Here is a 14,780-nt window from a genome sequence, read left to right as displayed (position 1 = left end):
TTTAATACATATATTGACATCAAGTAAGACATTAATATTTAGGACATATATTGACACCTTATTGTGACAGTTGGTGGCAGAGGCAGGATGCAAAGTATCCTGAAAGAAGTACACATTTACTGGGGCGCCTGGGGGGCTCAGTCGGTTGAGCTTCCGACTTCAGCTCAGGTCACGGTCTCGCAGTTCGTCAGTTCGAGCCCCGCGTCGGTCTCTGTGCTAACAAACGGCTCAGAGCCAGGAGCCTTCTTCGGATTCTGTATCTCTCTCTCTTTCTCTCTCCTCCTCCCCTGCTCATGCTCTGCTTCTCTCTGTCTCTCAAAAATAAATAAATGTTAAAAAAAAAAAAGAAATACACATTTACTGTGCCGAGTCAAGTGAATTCATGGATAATATGATCTTGTTTCAGTTAAACTAACACGTACAAAATGTACATGGGGATTAAAAAGATTCCTGTAAAAACAAATAAAGACTCCTCTGCTCCACGTCCCCGTGCCATAGATTGAAGATAACACTAATACCACAAGCACCAAGAAATAGCAAACAAAGGAAAAAAAGAAAAGTAGGGTAAGCAGAAAGCACAAATCAAGATGATAGGAAGAAATTCAACAAACTCGCAGTGAAAGTGTAAACACATGAAACTTACAAGTTCTACCACATATACTGACAAATTGTATTTTTTTTTTCAAGTTTATTTAGCTTGAGAGAAAAGCACATGCAGGGGTGCACCTGGGGAAGGGGCAGGGAGAGCGAGGGAGAGAGAGAATCCCAAAGGGGCTCCTCGCTCTCAGCAAAGAGCCCGATGCGGGGCTTGAACTCACGAACCGGGAGATCATGACCTGAGCTGAAGTCAAGAGTCGGACGCTTCACTGACGGAGCCACCCAGGCGCCCTCGAAATGATTCGTTTTATACGAAACTACAATTTAGCAAAACTGACTCAAGAAGAAATGGGAGAGCTGAGCTGACTTATGATTGTTAATGAAATTGAAGTGGTGGGTACAATCTACCAACCAACCAACCAACCAACCGACAAGCAAATATGCAACTCGCCATGGATCCCCTAGAGAGCTGGCTGTACAGATGAGCTCATCAAACATTCAGGGAACAGATAATCTCAATACTATATAAACTGTTGCAGTAAATCCCTTTCAACTCGTTTTATCAAGGCTAACGTAACTGTCATGCCAAACCAAGCAAAACGAGCCATCAGAAACGATAACGTGTAAGAATACATTAGGGCCAAGTTGTATGTATCTCTGTAATAGGAATGTTTTAACATTAGAAAAATCTATTAGGGGCGCCTGAGGGGCTCAGTCGGTTGAGCGTCCGACTTCGGCTCAGGTCACGATCTCGCGGTCCGAGAGCTCGAGCCCCGCGTCGGGCTCTGTGCTGACAGCTCAGAGCCTGGAGCCTGTTTCGGATTCTGTGCCTCCCCCTCTCTCTGCTCCTCCCCCGCTCACGCTCTGTCTCTCTCTCTCTGTCAAAAATAAACATTAAAAAAAAAATTAAAAAAAAAAGGAAAATCTATTAAATCACCACAATAATCAAGGAACGAAACGATCACGTCTATTCAGTGTTGCACTAGAAGTCACCATCAGTATAGTAAAGAAAGGAGAGTAAATAAAAAGTCAGGATTGAGAAGGGAGAAACAGAGGGGGCTCTTAGCAGAAGGCACGCTTGCCTACATACAAGAGAATATACAAATACTGAAAAATTCGGAAAGGTTAGCAATGTTTGAGGATGTAAGAACTGCACGAAAAAGTCAGTAGTGCCATAATCAGAGCTTACAGTAGGAGCAAACGCTGAAAGTCCCCCAAGGACAAATCTAACAACAGATGTTTAAGACCTGTATACAGAAGAGCGCAAATCTTTATTGAATGACATTAGAGAAAGCCTAAGTTAATGGACGGATGAGACATGTTCACGTGGAGGGAAACTTAATAAGTAATCATACCAAGTCTCTCTAAATAGGACCGAGAATAGCCAAGGCGATATTGAAGCAGCACTCTATACCCTAGCGGATGTCAACACGTTTCAGAAGTGGTAGTAATTAAGACAGTGCAGAGAAAAAGAAATAGACCAGTGTCACCACACAGCAAGCCCAGAAACAGACCCGCGCATACATGGAAACTTGATACATGACCAGGGTGGAGAGGAGGAATTATTTAATACACGTTGCTGGAACCGTTGGTTATCTATGTGGAAAAACAAAACCCAAGCCAGAATTACACCCTGACCCCACGCTGTATCTTTATGATCTTGTGGGAAGGAAGGATGTCTTAAACAAAATGTCAATAGATGAACCGTAAGCGTCAGCTGAATAAGTGTTACTACACTGAAAATGTACAATTTGCGTACAAGTAAATAAACCATGAACAAAATGAAAACACAGACCACAGACCAGCGAAAGGTATTTGTGATGTCCTGGCTCCTACCTTCAGACCCTTGGCAATCTGGTCTTCCTCTGCCTGGAACAGTCTTCATTCAAACGCACGTTTGGCTCTTTCTTTCAATTCAGTCATGTCTCCGTCCAGGTGTCTCCTCCTCAGAGAGGACTTCCTGACCTCCTTTTTGAAAATAACACCTCCATCACTTCACCATCTGTTTTGCCTACGTACCACTTACTACGACCTGATATTCTACATCTATTTGCTCAATTTATTTACTACCCACCTCTCCACTCGAATTCAAGCTCCTTGAGCACAGGGACTTTGTTCTGTTGGCTGCCATATTTCTTGGCCCTCAACCAATGTCTAGCACATGGCATATCCTAGTAAATATTTATCAGATGAATATAAATGATGAAGGACTAGTATCCAGGGTATGTAAAGAACTACAGATCAATTAGAAATATTTGAATAAATGAGGTGCCTGGGTGGCTCAGTCGGTTGAGCGCCCAACTCTCGATTTCGCCTCAGGTCATGATCTCACTCACGGTTTGTGGGATCGAAACTTGCGTCGAGCTCCACGCTCACGATGTGGAGTCTGTTTGGGATTCTGTTTCTCCCTCTCTTTCTCTGCCCTTTCCCCACTCGTGCATGCGCTCTCTCTCTCTCTTTCAAAATAAATAAACATTAAAAAAGAGAAATATTTGAACAAACGGCTCAATAGGAAAATCGATCAGGGCTATGAATGGGCAGTTCACAAAAGCACAAACCTGAAGGGACAATAAAAATATGGAAAAATATTTAATACCACTTGCAATCAAGAAATTGCAAAATTAAACAATAAGGAAGCAACCACTTCACACTCGAGAGATTGGCAAAAATTAAAAGTCTGATAATGCCAATTGTTGGGAAGGATGGAGGAAAAAGGAACTCTGTTCACTGTTGGTTGGAGTATAAGTTGGCACAACCATTTTGGAGGAGAATTTGGTAATATCCAATAAATAAAAGCATGCACATACCCCAAGACCCAGAACCTCTACTCCCAGGTGAACACACAAGAGCCAAATTTTCATATTTGAGCCAAGAGGCTCCTCGAGGATATTCAGAGCAGCATCGTTTTAATAGCAAACAGCCGGGTATAACGCAAACGTAGATCACCAGTCGAACAGACAAATAAACCACGGCCTATTCATACAATGGAATACTATAGAGTGGTAAAAATGAATACGTTATAACTACACACATCAGTGTGGATGAGTCTCATAAGTACACAGAGCAAAAGATCCAAATTGCGGAATACGTGGCGTATAGTTCCATTTATGGGAAGCTGAAGACGTGATAAACTGGGCCATATGTTGTCGATGGAACAGGTGGTCACAGGGTAGCGGTTAGCCTCTGGAGCGGAAGGGAGTGGCATGGGATTAGAGAAGGGTGCAATGGGGGCTTCGACTGCGTCTGTTTTGCTGCTTAGAAATTTTTATTAAAAAAAATTATTTTATTTTATGGTTTGTCTGTTTTTAAGTTTATTTACTTTGGGGGAGAGAGAGAGAGAGAGCACAGGAGGGACAGAGAGAGAGGGCGATAGAGAGAGAATCCCAAGCAGGCTCCGTGCCGTCGGCACGGCGAGATCATGACCTGAGCTGAAATCGAGTTGAACGCTTAGCCGACTGAGCCCCGCCCCCTCCCCCCAGGCGCCCTGATTTTTGAGTTTTTCCCAATCATTTAAATATGTAAAAACCATTCTCGGGGATCAAAAGTACAGCACGGGGAATACAGTCAACGGTATTGGAATAACATTGTATGGGGACAGGTGGTAGTTACGCTTGTGGTGAGCACAGCAAAACATATAGAGTTTTTTCTGCATCACGACGTTGTCCACCTGATACTAATGTCACATGGTGTGTCGACTATACTTCAACAAAGAATAAAGTATCAAAAAATTAGAGAGGTACCTGGCTGGCTTAGTCGGTAGAGCATGTGACTCTTGATCTCAGGGTTGTGACTTTGAGCCCCATGTTGGGCATAGAGTTGGCTTAATAAAATATATATATATATATATATATATATATATATACACACACATATATATATATATAATTTTAAAAATATATATATATTTTCAAAAATTAGAGTATCTAAAAAAATTCTTTTTTTTTTTTAAAGTGTTTATTTATTTTGAGATGGAGAGGGATAGAGAGTGAGCAGAGGAGGGGCAGAGAGAGAGGGGGAGAGAGAGAGAGAGAGAGAGAATCCCAAGCAGGCTCTACCCTGTCAGGACAGAACCCAACACGGGGCTCAATACCGTGAACCAGGAGATCATGACTTGAGCTGAAACCAAGAGTCGGACGCTCAACCGACTGAGCCACCCAGGTGCCCCTAAAGAAACCATTCTTAACTCATGGGCTGAAACCAGTGGTGGGATGAATTTGGCTTGTGGGTTATATAGTTGGCAAGCCCTGATCTAGGAATTGGTGCATTTGTAAAAAAATTTTTTTACATATCTTTATTTATTTATTTTGAAGAGAGAGAGAGAGACAGAGCATGAGCGGGGGAGGGGCAGAGAGAGGGAGACACAGAATCTGAAGCCGGCTCCAGGCTCCGAGCTGTCAGCACAGAGCCTGACTCGGGGCCCGAACTCACGGACTGTGAGATCATGACCCGAGCCGAAGTTGGACGCTTAACCGACCGAGCCACCCAGGCACCCCTGCATTGGTGCATTTTTATTTTTTTTATTTTATTTTATTTTTTTTTTAAATTTTTTTTTCAACGTTTTTTATTTATTTTTGGGACAGAGAGAGACAGAGCATGAACGGGGGAGGGGCAGAGAGAGGGAGACACAGAATCGGAAACAGGCTCCAGGCTCCGAGCCATCAGCCCAGAGCCTGACTCGGGGCTCGAACTCACGGACCGCAAGATCGTGACCTGGCTGAAGATGGACGCTCAACCGACTGCGCCACCCAGGCGCCCCGCATTGGTGCGTTTTTAAATCAAGCTCTCTGAACTTTTGAGAATTTTTCAGGTCTTATAAGAATATGGAAATGAGTCTCTAAAACATTCTTCAAGATTTGAAATGAGTTACAGTTGATTTTGTTCACATAACATCACAAACCTCATGGCATTTTTCAAACGCGTGGTACGTTTTCAAACAATTTTCTCTAATGGCCTGAGTCCTTTCTAAATATCAAATCTAGACCATAAAACCATTTCATTTGTACATCAATTTCTAACACTCAAATAGGTTCCAAGGAACATTGCCAACTACCTAATGAAAATATTGTAGTTATTTATTTATTTTATGTCCCCGAGGAAGTACTCTTTATTCTTCTGATTGTATGATTCTAATTAGTTGCTAAACATGCATGGCCTTTCTTAAGACACGATAATTAGTATGGATGTTGCTATAACAATCTTCTGGCAATTTACATTTTCTGAATATCGGGTCTATCGTGCATTAATTTCTATCATTTAATGAAATTACTAAATCAGGAATTTAGAATGCTGTGCGGAGGCTTTCTTTAATTGGAAATGGAGATACGGAAACAGCCAGGACCCGCAGAAATCACAGTTTGGTAGCAGCAGATAGACATGACTTGGAGAAAACTTTCTGAATTCGTTTCGCAGGGCTGCTGTGACAAATACAACTAGCTGGGTGGCTGAAAGCAACGGAAATTTATTCTCTTACGGTTTTGGAGGCTGGAAGTCTGACATGAAGGTGTCAGCAGGGCCTTGCTTCCTTGAAAACCTTTAGGGAAGAAACCTTCCTTTCTCTCTCTCTCTCTCTCTGCTTCCATTGTTTGCTCGTAGTGGCTGGTGTTCCTTGGCTTGTAGATGCATTGCTTCCACATTTTCTTGTATCATCACATGGCTGTCTTCCCCCGTGTCTGTCTTTCTTTCTTTCTTTTCTTTTTTATTAAATACATATACATATTAAAGATTTTATTTTATTTTTTAATTTTTAAGCATATTCATTATTATTATTTTTTTTTTGAGAGAGAGAGAGTATGGGCAGGGGATGGGCTGAGAGAGAGGGAGAGAGAGAGAGACAGAGTGTGAATGGGGAAGGGGCAGAGAGTGGGGAGACACAGACTCCGAAGCAGGCTCCAGGCTCTGAGCTGTCAGCACAGAGCCTGACGTGGGGCTCGAACTCACGGACTGTGAGATCATGACCTGAGCCGAAGTTGGACGCTTAACCGACTGAACCACCCAGGCGTCCCAACAAAGGCATATATATTAAGTCATTTTATTGGAAACATTAAAATTTAAGGCACTCTAAACTTTATGGTTTCCTTGGGGTTACAATTTTTGGTTGCTGTTAGTACTATGTCAGAAAAAAGCATATGGACTAAGCCTGCCTCCCAGATGCCCTGGTGTGGGTTCTGTATTGCACGAAAGGATTAAATGCATTATATTTACCAACTGGTAGCTTTACTTTGAGCTCATCAATCGAAATCCGAGAAACAGCATGATTTTATATACATACTACTGTTTAAATACAAAATTCATTAGCGTCTATTAGAAAGTTTCTTTTATGAATAAAGAGTAGAAGTTAAATTTTGCAGGCTGCTATAAAACACTTAGGAATGTCTCATAAGGCTTTAAATAGCTGTTGTTGCCCCAGAAGTCAGAAAAAGAAGACTAGAGAATCTGTTATAGGGTATTTTCTCAGTTTGGGAAAATTTCAGGGTAGAAATGTTACTTCATGGTACAGATATGCATAGTTTGAAAGGTATATCAAGTTCTTTTGGTGATTTTTTTAAATTTTATTTTTTATTTTTAAAGATTTACATCCAAATTAGTCAGCATATAGTGCAACAATGATTTCAGGAGTAGATTCCTTAGTGCCCCTTACCCACGTAGCCCATCCCCCCTCCCACACCCCCTCCAGTAACCCTCAGTGTGTTCTCCATATTTAAGAGTCTCTTTTGTTTTGTCCCCCTCCCTGTTTTTATATTATTTTTGTTTCCCTTCCCTTATGTTCATCTGTTTTGTCTCTTCAAGTCCTCAGATGAGTGAAGTCATATTATTTTTGTCTTTCTGACTAATTTCACTTCACATAATACCCTCCAGTTCCATCCACGTAGTTGCAAATGGCAAGATTTCATTCTTTTTGAGTGCCGAATAATACTCCATTGTGTGTGTGTGTGTGTGTGTGTGTGTGTGTGTGTGTACACACACATATAGACCACATCTTCTTTATCCATCCATCCATCGATGGACATATGGACATTTGGGCTCTTTCTATACTTTGGCTATTGTCGATAGTGCTGCTATAAACATGGGGGTGCATGTGCCCCTTCGAAACAGCACACCTGTATCCCGTGGATAAATGCCTAGTAGTGCAATTGCGGGTCGTAGGGTAGTTCTATTTTTAGTTGATGATATTTAAAAGTATTTTTGGTCACCCTATCTGCACGTGAACACTATTTGATGCTTAAGACAGTTGTTTCTAGAAGCATGATTATGAGTGTAAAAATGGAATGCGGCACTTAATTTATGGGCCTGTTGACCTATTTTCCACGGCTAAATGTTTCCCTGTGTGTTTCTGTCTGTCTTCTACTCTTTTTATAAGGACACTTCTCCTATTAGATTAGGGCCAGCCCTGATGACCTCCTGTTAACGCGATTCTACCTGTAATTATTTCCAAATGAGGTCACGTTCACAGGTACCGGGCATTAGGTCTTCAGCACATCTTTTCGGGAGATACAATTCAACCCATAACACTTGCCCAGAGAGAAAGGCAAGAACATAAGATAGAACCAGAATGTTAAAGTATGGGCGACCGTAACATTTTCCGACAATAGCCGTTTAGTTTTCCATTTGGAGAAACTGAGGCCCAGAACAATCAGGAGACTGGCCCAAGGTCATGCAACTAGACAAGGAGAGAGTTGGGGCTGGAAATCAGCAATGACGGGGTAATGTACAAAGCACGCAAATGTGTTTCTGCATACGTGCCTAAAACGCTCAAGGTTGGCCTTAGGGCAAAAGTGAGAATTAATTAGGCCAAGTCTATTTGAGCCTTTGTCACCTCTCTTTCATTTCTCTTTTCCTCCCTGTCGGAACCTCCTTAGCCTTACTCTCTCCTCTACAAACAGATGACATTTACTCAGTGCTCCCTCTGTGCGAGCCACTGTGCTATGTTTTCCGTGGTACTACCCGTTCCATTCGCATAACGTAGCCATAAACGCTACTGTGATCCCGTTTTACAAATGAGGAAACTGAGCCTCAGAGAGGTTAATGAACTTGCCCGAGTCTCGCCGTTTGTAAGTGGCCGGGCTGAGACACAAACGCAGGCAGAACCCACAGTCTTAACTACTTTGCCACCCTGCATCTTCCAACGGCCCCTCCTCACTGCCATATGCTTGCACACCCTTTATTCCGCGGCACACCCAGCGGCTCTCCCGGAGGCCCTCCTTAAGCCTGCCTTCCCAGAGAGGGTCTTACGTGTCAGGATCATCCCTGGGACTCTGCCTGTGGCTATGATGAGGTGGTAAAGAAAGAAACCAGCTGGCTGTATGAACAGGGCCTCCCAGGGGCCTAGGGTCTGTTTCTGAAATGGTCTGGCGTCTGTTTCTCAGATTTGAAGGTTCAGAGACTTTGTCTTGTTGGCTTCCCCAGGGGCGTTTGGGTCTAGGGTCAGAATTGCCCTATCTACACTTGCAGGCGACTGATTGCTAGTCCAGAACACCAAGCTGAGAATTTGCACCGAAAAACATACCTGCCAAGTGTCACAAGTATTGCCAAGAGAAGCAGTATCGAGAAGGGAGAGCCGCTCAGACAGGGCCTTGCCAAGGGTCCTTTAAGTGAGGTCCTCATGCCCGTATCTGGGTCCTGGTCTCCCCCCACCATAGGGACTAGGACCAAGTGGGGCGGGGGAGTGCTGGCCATAGGCTTGACTTCTGGGTAGCAGGGTTCCAGGGGCTGGGTTGTGTCAGGACTTTCCGGCAGCCTGGGGCCGAGAGCCAGGCGCTATGGGCAGAAGAGCAGAGGTTTTAATAGGAAAGCCAACATCACACGTTGAGTCCAAAGGATGTGGGAGGACAGAAAGGGCAACGTGAGGAGGGAATTCAGTAGCTCAGAGAGATGGGGGCAGGCAAACTGAGAGGAGACACAGCACCAAATTCTTGGCTCAGCCTGGATCTTGCCTCGGGTTCTTGGGGTCTGGTAGGGCCCCAGATCAACTCGTCTCGTTCACACCTACATTTCCTCCTGAGGGCTTTGACTTGACCTGCTATTCAGGTTCTTGGCAGCCTACGCTGCTTTCTTGGATTTTTCCAATGTGGCTTGCTCTGTTATTTAACATTTACCTATTTTTGAGAGACAGAGAGAGACAGAGCGTGAGTGGGGGAGGGGTGGAGAGAGAAGGAGACACAGAATCCGGAGCAGGCTCTACGCTCTGAGCTGTCAGCGCAGAGCCCGACGCGGGGCTCGAACTCACAGACTGTGAGATCATGACCTGAGCCGAAGTCAGACGCTCAACCGACTGAGCCACCCAGGTGCCCCATCATTAGATTCAAAAGTTCTCTTTCCGGGGACGCCCGCCGGGCTCAGTCGGTGGAGTATGTGGCTTTTGATCTCAGGGGTCGTGAGTTCGAGCCCCACGTTGGGTGTAGAGGTTACTTGAATAAATTAAAAATCAAATTTAAAAAACTGAAAAAAATGTCTGCTTCTGTCCTGTTCTCTTCTACTTTGGGACATTCTTGGGACAGGCATTCACTTCCTGTTTTGTTCGTGGCGGTTAATGACGCACAATTGATTCGGGCCGTATCAGCTGCTCCTGTGGTTCAGTCACTTCAGGCTGCGACTGCTGGCTTTAGCAACCCCCCCGGGTGAGTGAGCTGCCTCGGAGCAGTGTCTGTCCATCACCAAGGGCATCTTGGTGTATCCGGTGCCTAGCGAGAACTTGAGACATATTTGCTGCATGAAGGGAGAAATGAACATGTGACCGACTGAATGAATCACTGACGACTCCTTTGTAAACTGCTTGTGGTCCACTTTGTCCAAACGTTTACAGGAAAGCAGGTTGTGGGGCGCCCGGGGGCTCAGTCCGTTAAGCGCCCGACTCTTGGTTTCGGCTCAGGTCGTGATCTCACGGTTCGTGAGATCGAGCCCCGCTTTTGGCCCCGCGCTGAGCTTGGAGGCTGCTTGGGGTTCTCTGTCTCCCTTTCTCTCTGCTCCCCCCCGCCCGGGCTCATGCTCCCTCTCTCAAAATCAATAAACATTTAAAAAAAACAAATACAAATTACTACCAAATTAAGAAATGCCTGTTGTAGGGGCGTCTGGGTGGCTCGGTTGGTTAAGCATCCGACTCCCGATTTTGGCTCAGGTCATGATCTCATGACTTCGAGTCTCGTCGGGCTCTACGTTGGCAGCGAGGAGCCTGCTTGGGATTCTCTCCCTCCTTCTCTCTGTGCGCCTCCTGGACCTGCGCTGTCTCTGTCTCTCTCAAATAAAGAAGTAAAAACTTTAAAAAAAAAAATAAAGAAATGTCTGTTGTAGAAACTAAGTCACTTAGAACTGCATAGAGTAAAAATTAAGAGCCTTCTGACCCCCTTTCCTGCCCCATTCCCACCGCCCTTAGGAAACCGCTGTCATCGGGTCTTGATACTTTAATATCCTCCCTCCCGCTTCTTAAAAAAAAAAAAAAAAAGATCAGGGGACGACGTCTGTAGGCATTCAGAATGGTCCAGCATTTGGCAACCTGTCGTAGGCCATCGTTCGCTACAGCCCTTAACAAAACGAGGCTGTCCCAAACCCCTGGCAACAGAATCGTCTACCTTTATACCAAGAAGGGTGAGAAGGCACCAAAAAGCATGTGGTATGTGCCCAGGCTGACTTCGAGGAGTTCGTGCCGGGAGACCTGAGGTTCTTACGAGGTTGCCTACGACGAAAACACACGTCAGCAGGACCTATGGTGGTTCCGCGTGTGCTAAGTGTGTTCGTGACAGGATCAAACATGCTTTCCTTATCGAGGAGCAGAAAATCGTGGTGAAAGTGTCGAAGGCAAAAGCACAGAGTCAGAAAGCGAAATAAAAAAAACCAAACAAACCACGAAGGGTTGTTGAGTGATAAATCAAAAGGCTTGTTCTGTTAGAACAACAACAACAACATCATCTTTTCCATGTGATTCGCAGCTTGCTGTTTCCACTTAAAGTATCCGCCTGAAAGTATCGCCTGAGTAACTTTTTGGAAAAGGTTTATTTATTTTTGAGAGAGAGAGAGAAAGAGGGAGAGGGAGAGAAAGACAGCACAAGAGTAGGGGAGGGGCAGAGAGAGGGGGAGGCAGAGGATCCGAAGCGGGCTGTGTGCTGACAGCAGAGAGCCCGATGCAGGGCTCGAACTCACGAACCGCGAGATCATGACCTGAGCCGCACTTGAACGCTTGACCGACTGAGCCAGCCAGGTGCCCCAATACACGGTATTTAAAAAAAAAAAAAAATCAATGTGATAGATATTTGGGTGCGTCCAAATCCTACTACTAGAAACCATTTGAATACATCCGTATTCAGGTTCCCCCCACTGTCTGAAAGCATAGTGTTGCCTGGAAACCTTTTGTAAACCGAAGCGGCCTAAAGCAAAAGGTATCCCCTGCTTTCCAGAAGTTTGCATGAGACCACGTCGCTTTGCTGAAGGACCCTACGGTATAGTTCGGTAGCAGCTCTTTTCATAAAAGCCAAACACCTCTTCGCATTTCTGGCGGTAGTACCTGCGTCCTCTGTGTGTGCGCTCTATTCCACCCCCTTCTACGCAGGGACCTGACTCCCGCAGTGCCCCCGTCCCTCCTGCCCCTCCCTTTACTGTGTCTCTCCTAGACACCTGCCAAGATGTTACTTCTAGACCCCCCTCTGGAATCTTTCTCTTGAACTCACTCCCTCCTCTGGTTACTTTCTCTTCCTCGGCTAAAACAAGGCTCCCCCCCACCCTGGAGAAGTCGAAGTCGCCCCGGCTATTCCGGCTATTCCGCTAAAACCGCCGTTATCAAGGTGACTAATTACTTCCCTTGTGCTAAATCCGGTGACCTGTGCGTGACGTTTGACATAATCGATTACTCCCGCTTCCTTGAGGCATTTTCTCCTCTCGGCTTCCAGGACGCACATGCACTGCTGGTTTTCATTCATTTCTCTCGACTTGTCCTTTCAGTTTCCTCTGCCAGCTCCTCCCCGCTCCCCCCTGACCTCTTGGCGTTGGTCTGTCCCGGGGCTCAGTCCTTAGATCTTTTTCCGTCTGAATTTACTACCCCCCCCTATTTTTTGGGAAGATTTTAGTTTCAAGTAATCTCTACACCCAATGTGGGGCTCCAACTCACAACCCCAAGATCAAGAGTCGCATATGCTCTATCAACGGAGCCAGCCAAGCGCCCCTGTCTGAGTTTACTCCTATGGTGATCTCATTTGCTCTCAAGGCTTTAAATACCACCTATCTGCTAACGACCTCAAATGTATATTTCCAGCCCTGACCTCTCTTAGGCAATTCAGAGCCACATATCCACTGACCACCTCCCCTCCACTCTGATGGACAAAAGGTCACTGGAGTTCAACGTGTCCAAAACCCAACTCCCAATCTTCTCTTAAAATCTGCAAGCCCTGGGGTGCCTGGCTGGCTCAGTCGGCGGCGGATCATGTGACCTTTGATCCCCGGGTTGTGAGTTCAAACCCCGCACTGGGTGTAGCGATGACGTAAAAATAAAATCTGTGTTCATTTATCTGGATATCCTACAGGCGTTTTTATTGCTGCGTATAAAGCAGTGCTTTATACGTCTGTTTCTTCTAGTAGGCTGGAAAAAAAGAAAATCTTTTCAAGCGCCGAGGTTTTCTCCCGAACAGTAAAGAGACAGAGGGAGAGAGAATCCCAAGCAGGCTCCACTCTGTCAGCACAGAGCCCAACGCGGGGCTTGAACTCATGAACCGTGAGATCATGACTGAGCCCAGATCAAGAGCCGGACACTTAACCGACGGAGCCACCCAGGCGCCCCAAACATCAAATCATTTCTTGGCACAAAATCCTCCGATGGCTTTTTCGTCTCATCCCGCGTAAGAGATTCAGTCATCACAGTGCCTTACAAGACCCTGTGCCATCTGCCATCGACTGCTCCCTCGGAAATGTTACCTCATATTCTACTGGCTCTCCTCCCAGCATCCCTCCCCACCTGGATCCCCGACCCACGTTCACTCCACTCCTGTCACAGTGGCTCCCTTGCTGTTGCTTTAACATGCCCAGCCACTCAAAACCTTTGCCCTCACTGTTCCCTCCAACGCGGAGGCTCTCATTCAGGGGCCATTTTGCTCCCCAGGTGACATTTGGGGATGTTTGGAGACATGTTTTTAAATTTTATTTTATTCTTTAAGTAGGCTCTATGCCCAACGTGGGGCTCGAACTCACGACCCCGAGATCAAGAGTCACACGCTCCACCGACTGAGCCAGCCAGGCGCCCCTGGAGACAGTGTTGGTTGTCACACCCTGGGGGAGCATGCAGTGGGTTGAGGCCAGGCGGTGCTGCGAAACATTGTACAGTTCACACCACAGCCTCCCCTACAACGAAGAATTATCTTGCCAACCGTCAATATCGCCCAGGTTGAAAAATCCTGGTCTGCTCTTTCCCCAGATGTCTACATGGCCCGTGCCTTCACCTCCCGGTCTGTGCTGAAATGCCACCTCCTCAGAGATGACCACTCTGTTGAAAATCACAATCCCTCCAACTCCCATCACCGTTTCCTGCCTGAGTTTTCTCAATAGCACTGATCACTGCTGTCCTACAGATTTTATTTACGGTGGTTTTTTTTTCTCCATGAGAATTTAAACTCCCCTTAAGACAGAAATTTTGAGTGTTGCACGCCTGCATCACATATGGCTCGATAAGTATTTGTTGAATGAATGCATATCAACTTTATCATATAGTACTATGTTCTCCTCCCATATATTTGAGTCTGTTTCTATACTCCATTCTGATCCTTTAAATCGCCAATTCTTGTCAATTTCTGCATCACGCTTCTTGAAATAGTGTGGCTTGATAATACCCTTTACTGTCTGGTAGGCTCAATCCCTACTTATTACCGTCCTTTTCTAAATTTTAATGTATTTTTATGATCATTTTGTCGAGTTCCCCATCTCTCCCTTCTGCGAATTTCTTTCTAGAATTTTCATTGTGTGCGTGTTAGATTTCTAGATTAATTTATGGGGAACTGACAATGTTAAAATGTTGAGTCTTCCTGTTAAAGTCTTATTTTACGTCCCATAGAAGTTTTATAGTTTCTTTCTTATAGAGGTCCTCCTGGTCATTTTTTTTTTTTTTTTTGCTTAATCCTAGATATTTTATGGGTTTTATTACTATTGTGGGATAATGTCTTCTATTATAAATTCTGATCATCGATTTGATATGATAATCTCATCAGCAGCTGTCT

The 14,780-nt window shown here is 45.1% G+C and overlaps 1 non-coding gene and 1 pseudogene across 1 annotated transcript; one reads left to right on the top strand and one right to left on the bottom strand.

Moving 5' to 3' along the window:
• The first annotated feature begins 11,007 nt into the window (after nucleotides 1-11,007).
• LOC102967815 lies at nucleotides 11,008-11,415 on the top strand (annotated as a pseudogene).
• Nucleotides 11,416-13,736: 2,321 nt separating this feature from the next.
• TRNAK-CUU lies at nucleotides 13,737-13,809 on the bottom strand. Its single transcript has one exon. It is a non-coding gene; the product is annotated as a tRNA-Lys (tRNA).
• Between the last annotated feature and the right edge of the window lie 971 nt (nucleotides 13,810-14,780).

The sequence above is a fragment of the Panthera tigris genome, chromosome X, assembly GCF_018350195.1.
Source record: "Panthera tigris isolate Pti1 chromosome X, P.tigris_Pti1_mat1.1, whole genome shotgun sequence".
NCBI classification, from domain to species: domain Eukaryota; kingdom Metazoa; phylum Chordata; class Mammalia; order Carnivora; family Felidae; genus Panthera; species Panthera tigris.
This window is presented reverse-complemented; position numbering and strand designations above follow the sequence as displayed.